The sequence below is a fragment of the Haemaphysalis longicornis genome, unplaced genomic scaffold (genome assembly GCF_048455015.1).
Source record: "Haemaphysalis longicornis isolate Haplotype H1 unplaced genomic scaffold, Haemaphysalis longicornis Haplotype H1 scaffold_8, whole genome shotgun sequence".
NCBI classification, from domain to species: Eukaryota; Metazoa; Arthropoda; class Arachnida; order Ixodida; family Ixodidae; genus Haemaphysalis; species Haemaphysalis longicornis.
In genome coordinates this window covers 106,181,711-106,197,343 of record NW_027526445.1, presented here as the reverse complement: position 1 = coordinate 106,197,343, position 15,633 = coordinate 106,181,711, and positions in this window count along the sequence as shown.

Below are 15,633 nucleotides of genomic sequence, written 5' to 3'. Positions count from 1 at the left end.
CTGAGTTGTCCACGAGGCAACTTTGATTCGGGTCCCGTATCGCGGCGGCGTATACTCTAGTTTTGAGCGAGTGGGTGTTTTAAGTGGGAAGGAGCAAGTTTCATCGTACGCTGCAGATACGTGTAGATGCATTGGTCACCCTTCCAACCCACCACCCGGTCCTCTTCGTGCAGTCCTCGTATTAGTGAGTTTAGTGACTCTTCACTGTCTCTCTTCAGAAGAAGTGCTCTCCAGATCCGGGCCCTCCAGAGGCGCAATGGCATGTCTCCCTTCCACTGTACCCATATCTCCTCCATCGTGGGGCAATGTATTCGTGCAGAACTCGCCGGATCCGGAAAATCCGTAAAGAGACGCGAGGAAGTTGGGCGGACTGGGGTTTCGGAGGCGCGTTCTCTTGCCTTCTTTGTATCGAATTATTCCCACCTGTGAGGATGAAGAGGCTGCAGTGGGCGTGGTCGGAAAAGGGAAAGCAGCGGAGATATGCGAAAGACTCTCTCTCCTATTACGCAGCCGTGTGATCTTCTAACTAGGTCAGCACTCTTCATGGTCGGGTGACCATGCACTCGATGCGAATGTCGGTGCTGTTGCGACTCAAGGTAGTAATCTAACCCAGTATTCTGCGAGAAAGCGGATTGGTTAAGGTTGGGTTGTCGGGGGTTAGGAGGGATCCGAAGGAATCAGTAAGGATTCGAATTTGGGGTGGAATGCATGTTGATGCAAAGCCGCCCCGGTGGCTCAGTGGCGAAGGCGTTGCGCCGCTGAGCCCATGGACATAGCGGGTTCGATTCCAGGCCGCGGCGGCCGCTTTTCTGAACCTGTACGTAGAGTTTTGGCGTTTTTTGATGTTTTCAGTGAGCGAGGAGTTAGTGAGCGAGGAGTTTGAGTGACGAACTCAAACTCCTGTCGGCGCTCTCCATACGTGCCAGAAAAAGCCGGCGTACAACCACACGTGTCTCAATGAGAAGCCAAGTTAGAAAGGGAAGAGTTCTGGATGGACACATAATGCTCGCGCAGCCGTTTATTGACGCAACGACCGGTTTGACTTATGTAACAAAAGCCACAAGACAACGGGATGCGATAGACGAGGCCTACAGCACACGCAACATACTTGTACTTGGGGTTGTCAGGGCACTTATTAACAACGGTCTTTTTATTGTACGCCGGCTTTGTCTGACACAACCGTGTTGTTCAAACACCCTAATCACCATACAAGGGAGGTGTCAGAAGCTTTTCGCATATCTAAAAATTGTGAAACTTGCGTAAGACAACCTTCTGTGACCTTGCACAAAAGCGAAGTTTGTTATCTTGCAGAACGTGTGAATTGACGGGTTGCCGGCTCGTGTACTGATCCCTTCTTGAATTGAACTGTTTTGACATGCGCGGTGTTTTGTGTATATATGTTTGATTGATTGTCGGGATTAACGCGCCGACGCAACGCAGGTGATGAGGCGCGCCGCAGTGGAGGGCTCCGGATTAATTTTGACCACCTGGGGATCTTTAACGTGCGCCGAAATCTCGTACACACGGGCGTTTTTGCTTTTCGCTTCCATTAGAAAAGCGGCCGCCGCGGCCGGGAATCGAACCCGCGACTTCGTGTTCAGCAGCACAAGTGTATATATGTTTACTTTTCCAATAAAAATTTCAGTTGTGAGTGCAGCGCTGTGTTTGTAGAGCGTCTTTCTTGCGCTGGTTGTTTCGTTCATCATGAACCCGTACCAACTCGCCCAACTTGCCATCTTGAAGCCACTATGTTGGTATTTGACGGCTACATTTCTCCCTAAAAATTGTCTTTCTAGCAATGCATTCGTGTTTAAGGGAGAAGCCGACTTCAAAAAGGTTCGGTGAAAGCTTGGCAGGGTGTCGAACCGGAATTTTTTCGGGTTCGGTTCGGGTTCGGGTTCAAGCCTTTCGGGTTCGGTTCGGGTTCAGTTCCAGAGCACCATTCCGTTCCGGTTCGAACCGGTTCGAACCCGTTCGAACCGGTTCAAACGGGTTCGAAGAAAAAAAAGCAGGCGTGTTTTTTTCTGTTAATTTTTTGTGCTCGTTTTTCGTTTCCTTATCAAATCGGCATAACAACAAATTCATAATGAAAGTTTCTTTGTCCAAATATTTTGTCTTCGCCAAATTAAAGCGACCCTGCAACACGTTTTTCAACTTATGTCTAAATCTTGAGTGCTTGAAGAAAGTAGTCAACCAACGCATTATAGTATGGGGTCGCAATGTGCCTCAGCCAAAAATTACTGTTCTCTCCTCGTCAGATAACATAGAAACTTGCTCAAAATATTTTTCTCTCCTTCCCGCTCTTCGCGTTCTTCGACCGCTGAATGACGTCATTACAGCGGTGTAGTGGCTGTTTGCCGGCTTTCCTTAAGTTGCAGAATAGAACGCATTTGATAGCCATCTAAAAAAAGCCACAAAAGCGAAGCAGAAACGGAAGGTGTATCCGCAGCGACGAGCAAATCACGCACTGTTGCTGTGTGCTGGCAATAGCTATAGTTTTCGCAGTGCTTCCAGATGCGAAGAAGATTGAAAGCGTTTTCGAAAGTGTTTATTTATTTATTTACTGCTTTTTATTTATTTATTTATTTATTTATTTATTTATTTATTTATTTATTTACCTAGTTATATTTATTTATTTATTTATTTACTGTTGGGTTTAACGCGCCGTCGCAACGCCGACGACAAGGCGCGCCATAGTGGAGGGCTCCGGATTAATTTTGACCACCTGGGCATCTTTACGTGCGACGAAATTTCGGACACATGGACGTTTTCGCTTTTCGCTTCCATCAGAAAAGCGGCCGCCGCGACCGGGAATCTAAACCGCGTCTGTGTGCTCATCAGCGCTACGCCTTAGCCACTGAGCCACCGCGGCGAGTTTATCTAAGGTGTTGAAGAGCTCCTTTAACTGTACGCGCAAAATGTTTTCTATGGTAGTGTGACGAGTATGTGGCGCCGACTGCGAAGCGTGGCAGGTGCATTTAGAAAAATGTTCTACTGATCATCTTTTATCTGCTAACAGAGCTGTTAGAAAGAAAGAATGGCTCTAAAGACTCATTGGACGGCGGGTATAGGACGACATTGGATAGGGAACCACTGGAGATAGGAACTTGCTAATGGCCCTTCAGCGACTGGTGACAGCGATTGGGCTCTAGGAAAGATGATAGCCAAGTGAAGCCACAAGCAGCAGTAATGATCACTTGTAGAGAGAGAGAGAGAGAGAGAAAATGAAGTTTAATTCAATTCAATCGAGGCAATGTTTAAGAGAGGCGTCCTCATTCGAGGGGGCCGGATCGACAGCCGTTCTCATCAAGAACAACTGATCTTCCAGGCCGCAGCTGGCCATGGCTGTCTCCCAATTCTCTATGGAAACGTGAAGCTTGGATGGATCTACGGCACACTAGTCGCAGCCGCCTAGTATGTGTATGAGGTTCCCAGGCTCTCCACAGAAGCAACGCAATGGAGAGAGTTGTGTCCCGTCAAAGAGGTGAAGTCTGGCGTTGTGTGGGACGGTGTATGCCCACAGGGTGCGGAGTAATGTTTCCTGGTTAATCGGTAGCGATTTGTGCGGGGGGGAGTACGTTCTATGGAAGAGGCCAGAGTGCTGAGTAACTTCTTGGTCTGTGACTGCAGGATGCATGCACTCGGGCCGGGCTTCATCAGCGCCGGCTAAGCGAGTCAAATCTCGAACCACGAGGTTGGTGATCTTGTTTGCCGTGGATGCCAGTATGAGCTGGCGCTCATACAATCGTGACTGGTCTCGTTGGTGGTCTCTGATTGAACATCGGAAGTGTTGTAACATGCAATCGGCCGTTGGAAAAGTTGGGCCACGCCTGCTAAGGGTCTGTTATGAGAGTTTTGACGCCGCTTTGGCTAAGCGCATGTGCTATCGCCGCTTCCTCAGCTTAGAGGGGGCTGTGTTCGGCAGTTGAGATGCTACACCTGTGGGAGGCTGCAGAACGGTAACACAAAGAGAAGGTACTGAAGAATGCTATCGGGCGGCTCTTGCATCAAATCAGTTGATCGCCCCTTCCTTTTTTTCTTGCAGTTTAGTTTCTTTCCAACTGTCTCCCCTCATATATCCACACGTTTTGAAAACTCTTTGATGAATATACAATATGCATTAGGCAATTAGTTCTTTAGTCCGAGATGTCAATTTTAATATAGCAACAACATAATAGCGCAATACGGGCATAAAGAAAGACCTTTTATAGCATTCAGGCGGTCTTCACATAACTTTGCGGCTACTTTGTGCGTGACAAAATTTCCTGATTGGTCGAGAAGGAGAACGCTGCAAAATTTTCAAATGCAAAGGACCCCAAAGATATCATGTTTGGTCGGACCGTCGAATCCGCCTTAACTGACCCGCTAATTCTTTTAATCTAAATTAAACACACCAGTACTAATAATTCACATTAGCTCATTCACTCACCTAACTAATTTCAACTTCAACTTTATTGAGCAATTCGTACATAGAAATGCGAGGACAAACACAAAAAGCTGCAAAACTGCAGCTTGACGAGGTGTTTGCACCTTACGGTTGGCGTGGCAGAGCAGAAACAGGAGTTTAAAGCATACGCACAGGAAATAATCCTAAGAAAATAAATCTGCCTTAACATGTCGATATTACATACAAAGATAAAAGAAAGCATTAAAACGCACTATAGCTCACAGTTTGTAAAAGATACGTATTAAATGATATACATACACACATATAGGCACTCATAGGTACATACATACATATAAAGGTTACAAAACAAAACAGGGTACAGGTACATAAAAAGAGAAATATTGGATACGTACGGAACGTGTGTAGACACAAAAAAAGCAAAAGACAAAACTTCAAGAAAAAGTCATGTTATATACAGGTATGCATACACTCATCAAAATCTGCACTACAGAAGTATCCACATAAATAAATACACACAATATTGGCAAAAATCAGTGTACGGTACTTTTTAGATGCTAAAGTTTGCAGGGAATGAAGACAATGCCAACAAAACGCTTGAAATATATTACAAGTAATTTTGGCTAAACAAAGGTTGCCACGAGAGACAACGCTTAATAGATTATCAGTTAAAAATGTTCTATGTTCAGCAGCAAACGTTTCCTTAAGTCTCACTTAAAAATTGTATTTATAGCTATGCCACTCTCGGCTAGGTTATTTAAAAGGCGGGCAGTTCGGGATTGCAACCTATCATTGCCATAATTCGTTCTTGAAAACGGCACGAACCATGTACTCCTTCCCCTAATTTCGTACGGTACGTCCAACGGTTTTTTTAAACTACATATACTTAGATATGCTGCACCGTTGTGTTGCAAGCTATTTTTATACTTTGTTAGAAGATTAAAGTTGTAGATACATTGGACAGGAAGCAAATTATACTGCAGAAATAGTTCGTTGGTGTGAGTCATATGGTACAGTTGCGATATGTCGAATGGCCTTTTTCTGAAATAAATGCAGCTTATTAATATTTTTTGCGGAACTGGTTAACCATACGAGGCTGCAGTAATTGATGTGAGCTGTGAATATAGCATGATAAATAATAAGTTTAATATTTGATGTAACCACAGGCCGTAACCTACAAAGCACCCCACACGCTCGAGATAAATTAGTGCAGGCGTGATAGACATGGGCATCCCGTTTTAAATGTTCTTAAAAAACAATGCCTAATGTTTTTATTTCACTAACTATACAAATCTTTTCAGATCCGATGTACAAACTGAGGTTTCTGTCAACAGATCTTTGAGCTGGTGAAAATAACACCGCTTTAGTTTTCTTAGTATTTATTTTTAACGAGTATGCTTTAGTCCATTTGTGAAGCTTTTCGAGGGTTTGCTAAATGCAAAAGCTGAGTAGTATCACACGATTTAAAGAAAATGTTGGTATCATCTGCGTAAATAATAAAATGTACAATGTCAGTAATTTCTACGATATCATTCATATAAATATTGATCAGGATTGGCCCGAGAAGACTGCCCTGCGGAACTCCAGCCCTTACTTCCTGTGAAGAAGAGTTGTGTTCCTTTATTGCTACGACCTGTTGCCGGTTACTTAAATAAGATTGCAAAAGAGTAAAGCCCCCGGAATCCATAATGTTGTAATTTTTAAAGCAATGTTAAATGACTAATTCTATCAAATCCTTTGAAAAAGTCTATAAATATAACTAAAGTTACCTTCTTGTCTTCAAATCCCTGGGTTATTCATTCTTTTTGCGTTAGTAAAGCTAATTCGTTGGCATATGTTTACGAAAACCGAACTGTTTTGATGATATAATAGAGTGTTTGTCACAGAAGGACACAAGGTGTTTCGCGATTACTTTTTCTAGCCTTTTAAAATAACTGGAAGTACAGAAACCGGTCTATAATTGGAAAAATTTATTTTGTGCCCGGATTTAAACAGTAGCGTGACCTTAGCTTGCTGCATCTTTTTTTGGAAAAACACCAGTAGTAAGGCATACGTTATATATATGGCTAAGCGGCGATACAAGAAGGTCCAGTACAAGCTCAATAGGCCGAATCTGAAGCCTATCGATGTCTATGGCCTTGCTATTTTTTAGTGACAAGAAAATCGACCATATTTCCTGAGGAGTTACCGGAGAAAAAAAAGCTCTGTGGGGGTTAGAATCCTTTAGGAAGCTCATAGCGCTTTCATTGTGGGAGCATTGCATAAGATTCGTTAAATAGTGATTAAACTTGGTTACCAGTTCTTGACCCTTGAGTGGTTTATTATCTACTGTCAATTCAAAGTCGTCGTTACGGTGGGTAAGTGTGTGCAAAAGTTTATTCAATTCCCGCCACATGACATCCCGCCGGGAGGAAGCCTCAGAAAACACATGTTCGAAGTACATTTTCTTAGTATAGCGTAAGAACTTTGTCACAAAGTTTCGGTACTTTTTAAAGGCTACAAAATCGTCTTTGTCCTTTGTTTTTACAAACTGATGGTACAATAAATCTTTTTTACGGATCATCTTCAGACATTCGTCTGTAATCCATGGTTTCCTTATATTCTTATTTTTCTTGACCATCTTAAAGGGAAAAGACTTTTTATATGCATCTTTATATGATTCTAGAAAAGTATCGTAGGCATCATCTGCAGTGGTGCACAGAAGTAAAGGTTTCCACCAAATAGAGGGAATTTTCTGACGAAAAGTAGTCAAAGTATTCTGATTAATATGGTGAAAAGCGAAAGATTCGGGGCATTGCTTACATCTTAGTATTTCTGTGTGCCTTGAGAACATATATATAGGTAAATGGTCACCTATATGTACACCAGTCACATCGGACATGGTACTGCTACTTGTATCACTGGTTATAAATACATCAATAATACTTTGGGAAAGACGGCCCATACGAGTCGGTTCTTTGATCACGTTCATGCAGCCTAAATAACCGAAAAGGAGCTCTAGATCACGCGAATGTGCGCTTGCCTGTAATATGTTAATGTTAAAGTCCCCACCAATAGTTATTTGTAAACCATAAGACGAAACAAAATTGAGGTCTTTTAAAAATGCGAAACAATTTTCGAGTTTTCCTACAGGGGGGTGGTACACAACAACAAAAATAGCATTTTTACATTTCACCGTTAAAGCTTCATAATCTGTCGTAACTGTCGAAAATTCGTTCATTGTACTACAAGAAAGCTGTGTAGACACGAGCTGTAAAACACCCCCACCTCGTGGTGGGACCTATTTAGCAAGAACGTGTTGAAGCCCGAAAGGCGCAGCACTTCTGTGTCACTCGTATACCAGGTTTCCCGTTATCATGACAACGTCGAAATTGAAGCTTTCAAAGCTGCGTTTTCTTTTCTTGTAGTTTCACATTCTTCTTTCATTTCCTCGTAGATTTTGTTGGAGAATTCGTAGCTTTTTTGCATTTCCACATTTTCTTTCCTAGTGGTTTCATATTCTTTTTTAATTTCCTCGTAGCTTTTCTGCATTTCCCTTACTTCTTTTCGAAATTCACGCTTAAGATCAGCGATCTCGCGTCTTAGGTCAGCAATGTCAGTTTTCATGACCAAAGCAATGCGGGATTATACACAAGGGCACACAATAGCAATGACACTGGGTGGTTGGCACCAGAGGCAACAGAAAAAGTCACTGAGTAAGCGAACAAAGATTACTGCAGAATATTCAAACCTGTGAAATAGGAAGGCGACTATCAGGCGACCGTTCTGTTCGCTGCCTCCGCTGCCAAGTGATGCTGAGGTGGATGGAGCGTTCTTTTAAAGGATCCACTTCGTGACGAAATTCACACGTGGTCCAGGAAACAGGGGGTGTGGCGAGGCGATGTGGCGAGGGGGTGTGGCGAGTCTACCCGCTAACCCGCACTAATCGACTTCAATCCATTCACCTCTTAAGTTTAAGGTTAAGCAGATTCGAGACAACATAAAAATGCTATCAAATATACTTTAAAAGTGGAAATTAGGATTCCCCATTTTTTTAAATCTCATGTTCTCTTAGAGCAGTAACCGAAAGACACAACGGCACTGTATACAAGAAAAAGTTACGTTAATTTTGAGAACTGCGAGTGTTTGTGTCTCAGTGCTGTTGGTATATAACTGCCCATTCAAACTATAAGTGGAAGATATGGATGTATTGTTGATGGTGTCCCTGAAGGCCTTCACAAGCGGACAGGGATGCATGGGAATTAACAAGACATTAAAAACTTTACGCGATTTTAAACACCATGTAGAGAAACCATGAAAAATATTCCATGATACGTTGCCTCGTAATATGCATTATAACTTAAGTTATTCTAAACGTAAAATATAATTGGAAGAGATGGACAGTGCCTAACGCAAACTGATAGTATATACGGACAACTTTACATTAAATTGAGGGAAATAATTAGAAGAGAACATGATGGGCCATGGGAACTGCAGACTACGCAAAATATTTCATGGTTCTGTCTGGGGAATGGCAAAATATCTTCATACGCAAGGTAGGGTACCGAACTGGAAAACTAGAAATCACATTTTTGAAGCCCCGGAACCGGTTCGGAACGGTTCCTTCGATTCGTTCCGGTTCGGGTTCAGTTCCAAAATGGCGGAAAAATACGGTTCCGGTTCAGTTCCGGTTCCGGGCAAAAATTCGGGTTCGGTTCCGGTTTTCGGTTCGGTTCCGGTTCCGGTTCGACACCCTGAAGCTTGGTCTTCGTAAGGTGGCTTTCCCACATAATGGTGTTGCACACAGAGAGAGAGAGAGAGAGACAACCTTTAATATAAAGGATCACCACTGGTCACGATGGGGGAAAGGAATGGGGAGGTAGGGTAAGAGAAAATAAACAAATAAATGCTGGTCGTTCTCAGTAGACTCAATAACTGGGCCAGTTCTTAGAACCTGCAATTCATGGGCCAGTTCATGGTGATCGCAATAGGGTTAGTGCACATACACCAGTTCGTTGCACAGTGAAGCTTCGCCATGCACGGAGGGTGAATGGGTGCAGACCCACTTTAGGCTCTTCGCCACCACGGCCACCTTTTTCCCGAGTTTTGTACACGCGCGGCGTCTCCCTCTCCCCGGCGTTGTGCAATGGCGCACGCTCCTCGGGCGGCCATTTGTGCGGCGCGCTAGAGCCTGAGCTGTGCTTGATGTAGCCGCGCTATAATAAGACGTCGTTGTCTCTCCCCACCAATCACGTGTGCCCTTAGTCGGCGACTTGGAAATCGTGCCTCTGTTGTTATAATTCGGCATAGCAAATCCCCAATATAGATGGACTCCAACATAGCAAATAGAGGCGGAGCGCCAGCTTCGCTGGGTTGGAAGAGCTCTGGTCTTTAATGTGAGGCCCTCCTTCCCTGCTGGTACCACCTTGGAACATCTGGTGACTGGTTGGCTGGCAGGCTTGATGGCCCGCTAGGCCAGGTACACCGGAATACGTTAGCGTGTCAGCTACCGGTACTGTGAGAAGCGGTTGACGCAGGCGCACACGCACGCACACAGGCATCGTCATAACCTCCGTGGGCTCACTAACAAGGGACGCGCGTGATTATAAGAGATTCAGATTAATTTTAAGTGATTTAAAGTAATATTAAACTAAGTGATTTATACCAGGCCACACCCTGCTTTTCACCCGTGATTCATTTATATATTTATTTATTCAAAATACCTTACAGGCCCCGAGGGGAATTGAGTAAGCATTTTGCTATTTATTGGAGCAGCCTATATTTAGAACTGATTTCATATTGTTACGGTGCAGAAGGGTTTATTCACAGGAAGACAGGGGAACGAGTACGTTGAAGGAGGCGGCCACTGGACGTTTCGGCAGTACGAGCGAGCACCGGCTTCTGTCTCTTCGTCGGCTATCCAGCACCACTTGACACATACCCCTTCAAGGGGATTGATTCGCATAAGCGTTCCACTGCTTCCATACATGACATTTCCTCCGGTCGCAGACGATGCGGGACAATATTATTATGTGAAGCGTGTGCGCGCAAGAAAATGTTGGGTCTGTTTCCATAAGCGACATGAAAAACATAAACAAAACGAACGCTGCAGCCATACTCGCACTTACTTGCAGGCCGTGAGTGGCGGGTCATAAATTACCGGTTTTGCGTCGATACAAGGCAGCAGATAACAGGGCGACCAACACTTCTCTTGTGGCCGGTTTTCTCGCGAAATCCAACGCAGCCATACGCAGCCCAACTTCAAAAGCGGGTGTAATAACCCACCTCCGCTGGAAATGGCGGCATTGTGAGAACCGATTCGGGTTTTGTAGCGTAAGCTACAGTGTCCGAGGTTGAGCAGTTTCACGTGTGCCGTAAAGGGCCATTCTGCGCAAGCGCGAGGAGCATTGGATCGACTTGGATCGGATCGGCTTGGATCGGATCGGATTGGATTGAATTGGATTGGCTTAAATTGGATTCTGTTGGATTGAAATCCAATCCAATTGGAGTACGGGTGTGTAGACAATTCGGTCCTCCCATTCGCCGGTCTGCGCATTCCAGAGGAGTGACGTCATAGCCGCGGCAGACGCTCTGGCGCCGGCGCGTGCCGAGCTGTGCGTCTCGGTTGCGCAGTAGCCAAGTCTGACGCTGCGCCGGAGCCGCTTGATAGCCGTTTCGCATGGCTCCTGGACAGCCGTACCGCGCATGCGCGAGCAGCAGTGACTGGACTGGACTGTACTGGATTGGACTGGATTGTAAATCGCTATAGCAGCAGTACACGCTAATCCTAGACAACTAGGAGACCTAACAATAACCACCTGAACCTCTCAGCTCACGCTACGTATAGCCTGGCATAGCCGAGCTAAGCCACTGCTAATTTTGTTTGTTTGTTTGTTTCTTTCCGCCTCTTACTGTATACATATCCAGCCATCATTACAGTGCCCTGCTGCGTTTCTTTTTATGAAAGAGCCTCAAATGGCCTTCCGCGGCTTCCGCGCGCCGCCATATTACTTCCACGGCGTGCTGAGTGACGCTATGTAGTCACTGAGTTTGTTTAGAGGTTCCCTTCACACTTACGCAGATAAGCACTTCCCCTAACTTTAAGCAAGCTGGAAATGCGGGAAAGAAATGCAGGTGTTGTCGGCTTGGGGCATGGGACCTGTCATCGCAGGCCTCCTGCTCACCAAACTCTGATGAGGGTTAGTACACCAGCCGACATTTGTTGTTCTTTTTTTGACGTGAGGCAACCTGTTACGAGGAGACACAAACCGCATTACATACGCGCGTACGATGCTGGGATTAAACCACAACAAAACCAAAAGAAAAACATACACCCAGCGTCAAAATAAGCCGGAGCACACGAGAGCCTGGCAAAATGCATCAGCCCGCATGCGCGTCTCTTCAGCCCCGTCAGCGTTTTGGCTGACGTCAGCGCAGTCCACTATAAAAAGAAATAGTTAGGCGGCGCCCGGTTTCGATCCCACGACTCTCTGGCCGCAACGGGAGGTACGTGGCGCTCTTCCCACTGCGCTACAAACCGAGACAGGAGCATGTGCTACGAACGTCCAGAAGCTCCTGATACAACGAAGGCACGCGAAGCTGAACGACAACGGAAACGACGAACTGAAAACTAATGGGAAATTCAGTCGACCCCATGGCTGATTCGCATACCACTCAGGGAAGATGGCGTAATTTTTTCTGCACGTAACCCACGATCATGATCATCGTCCCAGAAAGTTGGGACTGTCCTGCAGTGCGTTTTCGCGCACGGACACCACCAGTGAGAGGCTGAAAGCTTCGCTTTAATTGCAAACGTGTATGCAAACACTGGCGCTGGTATGCAAACACTGGCCGTGTCTCCCATTTTTTGCGCAATTATTTTTAGTTATGGAATACCAACATGCCCAGGATGCTGCCCTTAGGCCGTGGTTTTTTATAAAGTACAAGCAACGGAGCGAGTGGCTCTCAGTACATGGCGCGCATCCGATAGCGACGGGCCGGGTATGAGCAGTAGGAACAAGTTACTAGAGTTCGTGACCAACCCTGGTATTCAGAGACCGTCACCTTTCGACGTAGAGGAACTTCATCGATATAATGATATATATTGACATCATTGGCGAAACGAAACAAAAGAAAACTTAAGAACAATACAAGAATACAGCGTCTCTCGCTACTCATAGCCGTATTTGGCTGTAAAGAACTCACACTCTAGACGAGCGGCATAAGAATGCTACGTAATAGTAGACCATTCTCTGAATTGCGGCGCATTTTTTTTCTCCTCTTTGTCGAAATTCGGTGCGGCAAGAATGAAGTCAATACGTGGGTTCAGCGACAAGTTTTCATCAAATACCAAGCACAGAAACTTATGTTCGGACTCTTCCAAAGTTAGCTAATGAGCAGTGTTCGTGCACGGCGCTGGGAGTTGCGTGTTTTCTGCAGGACTGGCACAGCTATAGCCCCGGGTGGCTACGGAAAAAGGAAAGAAGAAGAAGAAGAAGAAACACATTTATTTGGGAGCAGAGTTAGTAGACAATGGTGGCCGCCGTTTTGGCGGCGACCGCAGCCGCCCGGGCGACCAGTGAAGCTTGAGCCTCCTGGTCTGGGCAGCGCAACGCCTCCTCCCACTGCTCACATGAGGTTATTTTTGGATAGGGATCTCTCGGGCATCCCAACATAAGGTGCTGAAGTGTACCGAGGGACTGGCAGGCAGTACAATCAGGTGAAAGGCATAGCGCCGGCTGAATTAGGTGTAATTTAGCGGGATTGGTAGGTGTGCGGAAAATGGAAAGGAAACATCAACTCAAACATCAGCTCGTACTGGGCAAACGGATCTGAATGAGTAAAACACTTTATTAAAGACGAGAGGCCGTAAGGCCCTGCGGGGAAGTGCGGATGGGAAGGGGGGGGGGAGAGAAAGGGAAAGGTCACAATTCACACAGTGTACACAGTTCTAGTCTTGGGGTCCAATTCACAGAAAGCACAGTTCACTAAGTCAGTGGCAATGTCGCTATTGACATCGGACGTAGATCAGTAAGGTCAGTCCGAGACAGTCTGTAACACCGCTACACCAATTTGTAGAGACCGTTTTCAAAGGCGTACTGCGTTATTATTTCTAAAGTATTCGTCACGGACGCGACTAACGTGATCCAGTTAAGTCACAGGTGCAGGACCTACTGTTAGCAGCTGATGGCGGTTACGGGCGGATACAGGACAGAGCCAAATTAAGTAAATGAGATTTGGTATGGCATCACTATTACAGTGGGGTCATCGGTGCAATTGAGAGCCTGCTGGGGCTGACCACTTATGTATAATGTGTGGTGTGTACGCTGGATTTACGTACACTTTATTCGCGAATACCTCGCCCGGACGCGAGAAGGGCTTGAGCGATGCAAGGATGCCCACCGGTGTTTCATCAGTTTCATCTTACAAACGCTTCCTTTCTTTCTTTCTTGAGGAGCCGTAGCTGAAGTTGCGAATCTGCTTGGAGGGGAGGGACGGGCGTGGCAGACACCGTGGGAGGTGATTGAAGCCTTTCCCTGGCAGACTCGTGGGCCATGCGGTTGCCTTGTGCGCCGGGAGTATGTCCCGGAGTCCAAACAATGTGGATTTTGAATCCTTCCATTTGTAGGTCTGCGTGCTTTGATATACAACAATGGATCGGAGAAAGTACCGCTGCAGTCTTGTAAGCTGGAAATATAAATCCAGGGGTTGCGGGTAACTTAACTAAAACATGTTTTTTTTTTCTTTTTAAATTCCATCCCAAATTTACCGCCCTTCACTGGTACCCGTGGGTTCAAGGACCCCTAAGACACCCCTAAGTGCACGCCTATGGGTCTAAACTGTGTGCACTAGGGCATGTAGTCATGGACAAACGGAACGAAAACACGAAAATATGAACCAAAACATGCAAAATGAAGAAAATACTGTTTGTTGAAGTCAAGCAATGGCGCGCTATTGGTATATTTGTAAAGCCACCTTTCCAAACTACTGCAATTAAGTCACGCACCCATTTAATTTTCCCGGAACGAAATCGCGCTATTTCTGTATTCTGGTTTATACTTTCGCGTTCGCGTTTCATTTCTTCATGACTGTACATGCTTTTCTTAGTTTAAACGGTTGCTAATTAAACACAAAACAGACTGAATAAAACTGTCAAGTGTCTGCGTTCATTTCTAATCTGCCGAGTTTTCATAGTGGCTGTAGTAGCCCTGGCAGCACAAAAGCCTCTAAGTAGGAAGAGCTCGTTTTATATGGGAAAAACAGACAAGTTACTGCTAGCATTTTGTAGTGTAGAGTGGTTTCCTCCATGTACTGAAACACTTCATTTTCTCCGACTTTCGGTCAACAGTGCTCACTTTATTTCAGATCAGTTCCCTGGCCTTTATAAAATACAAAGTGTAAGCACTAGACATGTCTCGCTTCCCAAAGCACTTTTGCGCAAGCACAGCCACTGACTGGGTAGACAGTCTACCAACAGCGGTAAAGGTGAGGGCCTCACTTCGTTGTGCAGTTCGAAAGCTACATTTTTAAGCAAAAATGCCATAACATTTCTTCCAAGCCCACGGCATTCGAAGGACTACATGATGAGACACTCCTCGTTTTCGAGACAAGCCTCTGCTTAACAATCATTCTCTGAGCAGCATTTGTACGGTGAACAAACACGGGGACAAGATGAGAATTGTGAAATCGTGCCAGCTAAATAGTCCTCGGAAAAGACTGGATGGCAGTTAACTGATGAACAGTTCTTTCGAGATGATTTCTCCTGTTGAGAGAGTCTGGGTGCTGACGTCAACGAAGGCGGGGACAAGAAGCGTGGAACCTGGCTTGGAAGATGGCCCTTCGTCAATGGTCTGAGCACCAACGTCGCTGAGCACGACTCGCAGTCTTTCCCTCTGCGCAACAATCTCCGCCGCCGCCATTCTGGCCAACCGACGGAGCACCTCGTCGTCAACCCCCGCCGGAAGGAACGACAGATCCGGGGTACTCTCACGTGCTGACGGCTCACTGCGTGTTCCAGGGGACCGCATGCGGTTAAGGGTGCTCGTTTCGGCTGGCATACCGGCGAGAAGACCGGCCACGGGGACCGAGCTGCTCGCTCCGGTTCCCCTGCTGAGCACCGTGTCCTCCAGCAGCTCAGTGTCCAAGGGGACAAGGGACGTGTCACGTGACGCCTCTTCAGCTCTTGCTGTCTCGAGGTCTTCAAAACAGAGCACGTTCTCCGCGTCCTGCGAGTCAATCTGAAGGCGCTT